At 40.9% G+C, this 7,994-nt stretch overlaps 1 non-coding gene across 1 annotated transcript; it reads left to right on the top strand.

The window, feature by feature from the left end:
• The first annotated feature begins 2,225 nt into the window (after positions 1–2,225).
• Positions 2,226–2,288, top strand: LOC116094521. Its single transcript, XR_004120166.1, has one exon. It is a non-coding gene; the product is annotated as a U7 small nuclear RNA (small nuclear RNA).
• The last annotated feature ends 5,706 nt before the right edge of the window (positions 2,289–7,994 follow it).

Below are 7,994 nucleotides of genomic sequence, written 5' to 3'. Positions count from 1 at the left end.
ACCCAGCAAAACTCTCAATTACTTTAGATGGAGAAAACAAGATATTCCATGACAAAACAAAATTTATATATTATCTTTCTACAAATCCAGCCCTACAAAGGATAATAGATGGAAAACATCAACATATGGAGAGAAACTATACCCTAGAAGAAGCAAGAAAGTAATCTTTCAATAAATCCCCACAAACCTAATTCTACCTCTTACAACAAAAACAACAGGTTGTAACAATTACTTTTTCTTAATATCTTAATATGAAAATTAATATTACCAACATATCCTAATCAATTGAAATCCAAAAATACGAGGAATTAGAAATTTGTTGATTGTCATCCAATGGTCTCTCTAATTTGGTAATTGGAGAAATAGGTCCAACATTGTACAATCTATATACACTTTCAGCTTGTTTGTTCATGACAGTGTCTTGCTGTGTACAACAAAAGGGTCTTGAGATCTTGCTTCTCCTATCTCAGCCTCTCTATTAGTAGTATTGTTTACTTAATGTGTTTACACTATATTATGGTTTTCAGAACAGCGTACATATTTCAAAATTATTTATATACCCAAAAGAAACATAGACGATTAACTTGGGAGGTAGGCTTTTAAGAGAACAACAAAATGTGAGACTGAATGCTTTGCTTGATGTTTGTAACTCTTGTATCAAGTTTGAATAAGAAGACTTTATAAGTTACTCTTTCTCTGAGATGAATGCTTTTCCAAATTATCACAGCACCAATGAACCAGATTCTTACCCTCACCTAATGTCTGTGCCACCCTCCAACCAGAACCATTGTTTATTGAAACAGTTGGTGAATGACTTTATGGATAGACCATCTTAATTAATACACACACCATTTCTTAAATGAGTGTAACTTGTTCTCTGTGGGCTGAGAATAAAGTCACTTACTCAAGTCAAATAGCTTTGACCATAACAGGAAGTCTGTATCCAAAAATCATGCCTACAATTCATTTCTTGGTGCAGCAGAACTATCAACTCTCAGCTTAGCTACGATGGAGGTAAAATTCTTTGGTGATGTGAGGGTCATGGAAGTAATACCTTATTACAATGAAATCCAATGTCTGAAAATTGTTCTTAATTTGGGCTTGTACCACAGTAAGAACCAAGATTTTAAACTCTACTAAATACAAAACAAACAAATAAAAAGACTTTACATATTTATGTTCATTTAAGAAAATGCGGCAGGCGGTGGTAGCACATGCCCTTAATCCCAGCACTTGGGAGGCAGAAGCAGGCGCATATCTGAGTTCAAGGCCAGCCTGGTCTACAAAGTTGAGTTCCAGGATAGCCAGGTCTATACAGAAAAACCCTATCTCAAAAACACAAAACAAAACAAAACAAAACAATAAATAAAAAAGAAAATGCTAGTAGTGATGTATTATTTTGAAATATACAGTTAATATGTTTGGAGTTATTTAAAATTTATATTGAGAAAATGTATTTTCAGTATTGCTGTAGATGAGCATCTACATAAATAAGACTGTTGAGTTAATTGTTGTTTTATATCAAACAACTTTTATAATACTCATTTTTGTTATAATATTTTATAAATGTTAAGGAATATGACAAAAAAGATATTGTAGGTATTGATGTAGGTTCTCTGGGAGGAGTTGGGTTCAAAAGGCAAACAGAAATGTGATTTAATTCTATTTACTTAAAATATGTTTTTAAATGTTAACAGATTCAGATAAATTGTAATCATGTAATTTTTCTCAGCATAATGCAATAAAAATTAAAAAAAAAAACAGAAAATAAAAAATAAAAAATAAAGTGGGTCCAAAAAAAAAGATTTGTCAACTATGGAAAATATAAGGATGCAGTATGAAAATATGAATTGTATGCCGGCTTCATGGATCTGAAAGAACAGAGACAGCTGCACTAACGCGTCAATGAAGGGAAAGGAATAGTTAAAAAACAAGGCTCATGGTTTAAGTAATAAAGGAGCACCAGGAAATAAAGGAGTGGTGATCTCAAGACAGGATCCCACCCAGTTAAGCTTATTGTTTGTGTTTACAAAGGCAGGCAGATCTCTAGGGCTTGCTACGTTAAAAACAAGTACTTGCTGTTTTTTTTTTTTTATGAGAATCAAGAGGCTAAGGTCATAAAATAACAATTCATTGGATAATCAAAAGGGAACCTGGGTTTAATGACCAAATTGATGTACCAATAAAAGATTGGGCTTTGGTCTGCAAGCGCTAGGCTATCCAGAGAGCGTTTACAGCTCTTTTAGAATGTTTCTAGCAGGTTTTCTGAGCATAACTGGAAAACCGATGAACTATCTAGAGAGCGTTTTAGAGAGTTACCTTGAGCAGACCACAGAGCTGTCATCAGCTTGTAGCCGTCACTGACTTTTTTTTTTTTTTTTGAGACAGGGTTTCTCTGTGTAGCCCTGGCTGTTCTGGAACTCACTCTGTAGACCAGGCTGGCCTCGAACTCAGAAATCCATCTGCCTCTGCCTCCCAAGTGCTGGGATTAAAGGTGTGTGCCACCACCACCCGGCCATCACTAACTTCTGATGATTTCTTTCACTACTCCTACCACTCAAACTAAGACAGGTCCTTGGCAACAGGGGGCCATATCTGAGCCATGTCTGGGTCTGTGGTTTTATTGCAGCCAGGGTCTGTGTTGATGTCTGAGGCCCATGTTACCACCAAAGGCCATGAGTACTGTGCTAAGCTGGCCTTTCCCCTCACTGGTGTTTGGTACTCAGAAGAGCTGGCCCTTGGTGGTGTTGGTGCTAGAGAGCTAGCCCCTCCTGTCACTAACTGAGAGCACTTGGGAGAGCTGGCTCCTTGCCTGGGCAGTATAGGAAAGTTGGTCCTGCGGTTAAGTGTGCAGCCGAACTGATGGGCTGACCAACTCAGCTACCATCCAGATCCTGGGCTTTGACCTGGCCCACTACATTCCATCTATGAGCTGCTGGAGTTTGTGAAGGGGCCAGTCCTGCAGAACTAAAGATTCAGGGTGTCCATGATTCAGGGTTACAGTAGTATGTCCTAGAGGAGTCTCAGTGATATTAGTTTCAGTTCTTTTGATGTTCCGAGCTGCGAAGTCCGCATTTGATCTCAGGGGCCACTGCTGGTGTTTCACGCCACAGGCGGGTGGTCTAGCTCTGGGCCTGTCAAGGCTTTCTTTCGCTTCAACGGGGCAGACCGGCAGAATACCACAGTCCAGTATTGATGGAGTTGCAGATGTCAAAGGCCTCAAAGCAGACCAATGACTCATTGCAGTGAACATTTGCAAGTGAGCTCTTTAGACAGGAATGTACTGTGTGACAAACCACAGCTTCCATGGTGATATTTTTGTTTGCTTGTTTGTTTTCTTTTGCAGGAAAGGTTACAGGGATTGAGGGAAGATATGGAAGGACTGGGAAATGAATGAGATTGGAGTGTATGATGTAAAATTCACAAAGAATCAGTGAAAACCAACCAAACAAAACAGAAAGAAAAATAGAAACCACTAGGAAGTAAAAATAAATAATAATAATAAAAATAAAACAAGGTTAAAGGGAAACAGAAAATATGAGGTAAAAGAGAAGAATCACTCCAAATATAAACACATTATCACAAAAAACAAGTAGTAAACACACCACAATAAGTGTAAATACATTGAGAGCCTGTAGGGTTAATGTGGTCCCGCATCTACTCTGCCACAGAGCTTAGCTGCTTGGAAGCAGGACACAGGAGTTTTGACTGCATTTACCCCACACTGTCACCAGGTGGGTGTCTGGCTATGGGAAGCTGAGGGACACAGCTCCAGGGGTTGGGAAGCACAGCCTGAGGTCCCAGGGATAGCTGGAGCTGGCTTATGGGTCACCAGACCTGCAAGGAGACTGGGCTGTCTGGTTCTCAGGCTCTTAGACACCCAGGTGCTACTTGGAGTCATGGAAGAGCTGAGAACAAAGTTGGGGTCTGGGAGCTGGATCTAACCCTGGTCCAAGGGGGAAAGAAGAGGTAGCTTTGGCTGGATCCCTCGAGGAGAGAGTCCTTGGCTTGTTCTTAGGCAGCTGGGTTTGGTCTTGACATGGTCTCCGTGGCTGCCTGGGAGTGTAGAGAGGCCTTCCATGAGAAGTTAGACAGCAGATCTTTAAGCAAAGGCCTTCTCTATTGCTCCCCATGGCAGATCCCGATGAAAAGAGACAGTCCATGGTTTTAAGACATTTATTGTCATGGCAGAAAGTGGATGAATAAAATCATACCCTGATTCTCAGGATGGGCTTGAGGTTAAATACCTTTTGCAGGGAGGAGTGTCTGGGAAGGAAAGCTGAATTAGCTCAGCCCTTCAGGCCTTTAAGTACTTCTTTAAAATGGAGTTCTGTCTTGAGCCTATATGACCTGTGGTCAGTCCTGACCTGTGATCAGTTCTCTACCTGTGGAGGGGCTTGGGGCATTGTCCTTATGTGACTGATGGCCACAAATCTATGGAGGGTTGTGCCCTTGTGTCAGGAGCCTAGTGTCCAGGAACCAGGCAAAACGCCAGCTGTTCTTTTAGCGTCACTGTGGTTTCTAGCCTTAGCTTAACCAGAATCCAGACTGCCTTTCACTGTTCTACAAGAGCCTATCTCCTTCTTCTTCTTCTTTGTTTAAAAATTGGATATTTTCTTTATTTACATTTCAAATGCTAACCCTTTTCCCAGTCCCCTCCCCCAACCCCCTATTCCATCCTCACTCCCCCTGCTTCTGTGAGGGTGCTCCCACTCCCACCTCACCAACCTGGCATTCCCCTACACTGGGAAATAGAGCCTTCTTCACAGGACCAAGGGCTTCTCCTCCTATGGGTGCCAGATAATGGCATCCTCTGCTGCACCTGCGGCTGGAGCCATGGGTCCCTCCATGTGTATGCTTTGGTTGGTAGTTTACTCCCTGGGAACTCTAGGGGGTGTGGTTGGTTGATATTGATGTTTTTCCCATGGGTTGCAAATCCCTTCAGCTCCTTCAGTCCTTTCTCTAACTTCTCCATTGGGGACCCTGTGCTAAGTCCAATGATTGGGTGCAAGCGTCTGCCTCTGTATTTGTCGGGCTCTGGTAGAGCCTCTCAGGAGACAGCTATAACAGGCTCCTGTCAGCAAGCCCTTCTTGGCATCAGCAATAGTGTCTGGGTTTGGGGTCTGTATATGGGATGGATCCCCAGGTGGGGCAGTCTTTGGATGGCCTTTCCTTCAGTCTCTGCCCCACAGTTTGTCCCTGTATTTCCTTTAGACAGGAGCCCTTCTGGGTTAAGAATTTGGAGATGAGTGGGTGGCCCCATCCCTCAGGTGGGGCCTTGCCTACCCTCTGCAATGGGTCTCTACAGGCTCTCCTTCCCCTTTGTTGGGCATCTCAGCTAATCTCGTCCCTCTGGGGCCTGCGAGCCTCTTGCTTTCCTTGCATCAAGGACTTGCTGGTGGCCATCCCCAGTTCTCCATCCCCTCAAACTCCTGTCTCCTCCCATACCTGATCCTGCCTCCCCCCCTTTTTTTTATCTTACTTGCCCTCTTCTAGTCCTCCCAAGACCTTACCACCCTCTAACTCCAATGAGGATTTTGTTCCCCTTCTACAAAGGACTGAAGCATCCATACTTTAGTCTACCTTCTTCTTGAGCTTCATATGGTCTGTGAATTGTATCTTGTGTATTCCAAGCTTGTGGGTTGATATCCTCTTATCAGTGAGTCCATATCATGTGTTTTCTTTTGTGCCTAGGTTACCTCACTCAGGATGGTATTTTCTAATTCCATCCATCTGCCTAAGAATTTCATGAAGTCATTGTTTTTAATAGCTGAGTAGTACTCCATTATGTAGATGTACCACATTTTCTGTATCCACTCCTCTGTTGAAGGACATCTGGGTTCTTTCCAGTTTTTGTCTATTATGAATAAGGCTGCTATGAACATAGTGGAACATGCACCCTTGTTATATGTTAGAGCATCTTCTGGGTATATGCCTAGGAGTGGCATAGCTGGGTCCTTAGGTAGTACTATGTCCAATTTTCTAAGGAACTGCCAGACTGATTTACAGAGTGGTTATACCAGCTTGCAATCCCATCGACAATGGAAGAGTGTTCCTCTTTTTCCACATCTTCGCCAGCATCTGCTATCACCTGAGTTCTTTATTCTAGCCATTGTGACTGGTGAAGGGTAGAATCTCAGGGTTGTTTTGATTTGTATTTCCCTGATGACTAAAGATGGTGAACATTTCTGTAGGTGCTTCTCAACCATTTGATATTCCTCAGTTGAAAATTATTTGCTTACCTCTATGCCCCACTTTTTAATAGGGTTATTTGTTTCTCTGGAGTCTAATTTCTTGAGTTCTTTGTATATATTGGATATTAGCCCTCTATCAGATGCAGGATTGGTAAAGATCTTTTCGCAATCTGTTGGTTGCCATTTTGTCCTATTGACAGTGTCTTTTGCCTTACAGAAGCTTTGCAATTTTATGAGGTCCCATTTGTCAATTCTTGATCTTACAGCATAAGCTATTGGTGTTCTGTTCAGGAACATTTCCCCTTTGCCCATGTGTTCAAGACTGTTGCCCAATTTCTCTTCTATTAATTTCAGTATATCTGGTTTTATGTGGGGGTCCTTGATCCACTTGGACTTGAGTTTTGTACAAGGAGATAAGAATGGATCAATTTGCATTCTTCTACCTACTGACCTCCAGTTGAATCAGCACCATTTGTTGAAAATGCTGTCTTTTTTCCACTGGATAATTTTAACTCCTTGATCAAAGATCAAGTGACCATGAGTGTGAGGGTTCATTTCTGGGTCTTCAATTCTGTTCCATTGATCTACCTGCCTGCCTCTACCAATGCCATGCAGTTTTTATCACTATAGCCTGAGGTCAGGGATGGTGATTTCCCCAGGAGTTCTTTTATTGTTGAGAAGAGGTGTTTTTTTTTTGTTGTTGTTTTGTTTTTTTGTTTTTTTTTTATGTTATTCCAAGTTTGCAAATTGCTCTTTCTAACTCTATGAAGAATTGATTTGGAATTTTGATAGAGATTGCATTGAATCTGTAGATTACATTCGGCAAGATGACCATTTTTACTATATTAATCCTGCCAATCCATGAGCATGGGAAATCTTTTCATCTTCTTAGATCTTCTTCAATTTCTTTCTTCAGAAGTTCTTGTCATACAGATCTTTCACTTGATTGGTTAGAGTCACACTAACGTATTTTATATTATGTGGAACTATAGGGAAGGGTGTTGTTTTCCTAATTTCTTTCTTAGCCTGTTTATCCTTTGTGTAGAGTAAGGCTACTGATTTGTTTGAGTTAAATTTATATCTGCCCACTTTGCTCAAGTTGTTTATTTATCAGCTGTAGGAATTCTCTGATGGAATTTTTGGGGTCACTTAAGTATACTATCATATCATCTGTAAATAGTGATATTTTGACTTCTTCCTTTCCAATTTGTATCCCTTTGACCTCCTTTTGCTGTCTATTTGCTCTGGCTAGGACTTCAAGTACAATATTGAATAGGAAGGGAGAGAGTGGGCAGCTTGTCTAGTCCCTGATTTTAGTGGGATTGCTTCAAGTTTCTCTCCATTTAATTTGATGTTGGCTACTGGTTTGCTGTATATTGCTTTTACTATGTTTAGGTATGGGCCTTGAATTCCTGATCTTTCCAAGATTTTTATCATGAAGGGGTGTTGGATTTTGTCAAATACTTTCTTACCATACAAGGAAATGATCATGTGGCCTTTTTTCCCTTAGAGTTTGATTATATAGTGGGTTACATCGATGGATTTCTTTATATTGAACCATCCCTGCATCCCCGGGGTTCAGCCTACTTGATCATGGTGGATGATCATTTTGATGTGTTCTTGGATTCGATTTGTGAGAATTTTATTGAGTATTTTTTGCATCAATACTCATAAAGGAAATTGGTCTGAAGTTCTCTTTCTTTGTTGGGGCTTTGTGTGGTTTAGGTATAAGAGTAATTGGGGCTTCATAGAACAAATTGGGTAGTGTTCCTTCTGTTTCTATTTTGTGGAATAGTTTGA

This window comes from Mastomys coucha, unplaced genomic scaffold (genome assembly GCF_008632895.1).
Source record: "Mastomys coucha isolate ucsf_1 unplaced genomic scaffold, UCSF_Mcou_1 pScaffold16, whole genome shotgun sequence".
NCBI lineage: Eukaryota > Metazoa > Chordata > Mammalia > Rodentia > Muridae > Mastomys > Mastomys coucha.
This window is presented reverse-complemented; position numbering and strand designations above follow the sequence as displayed.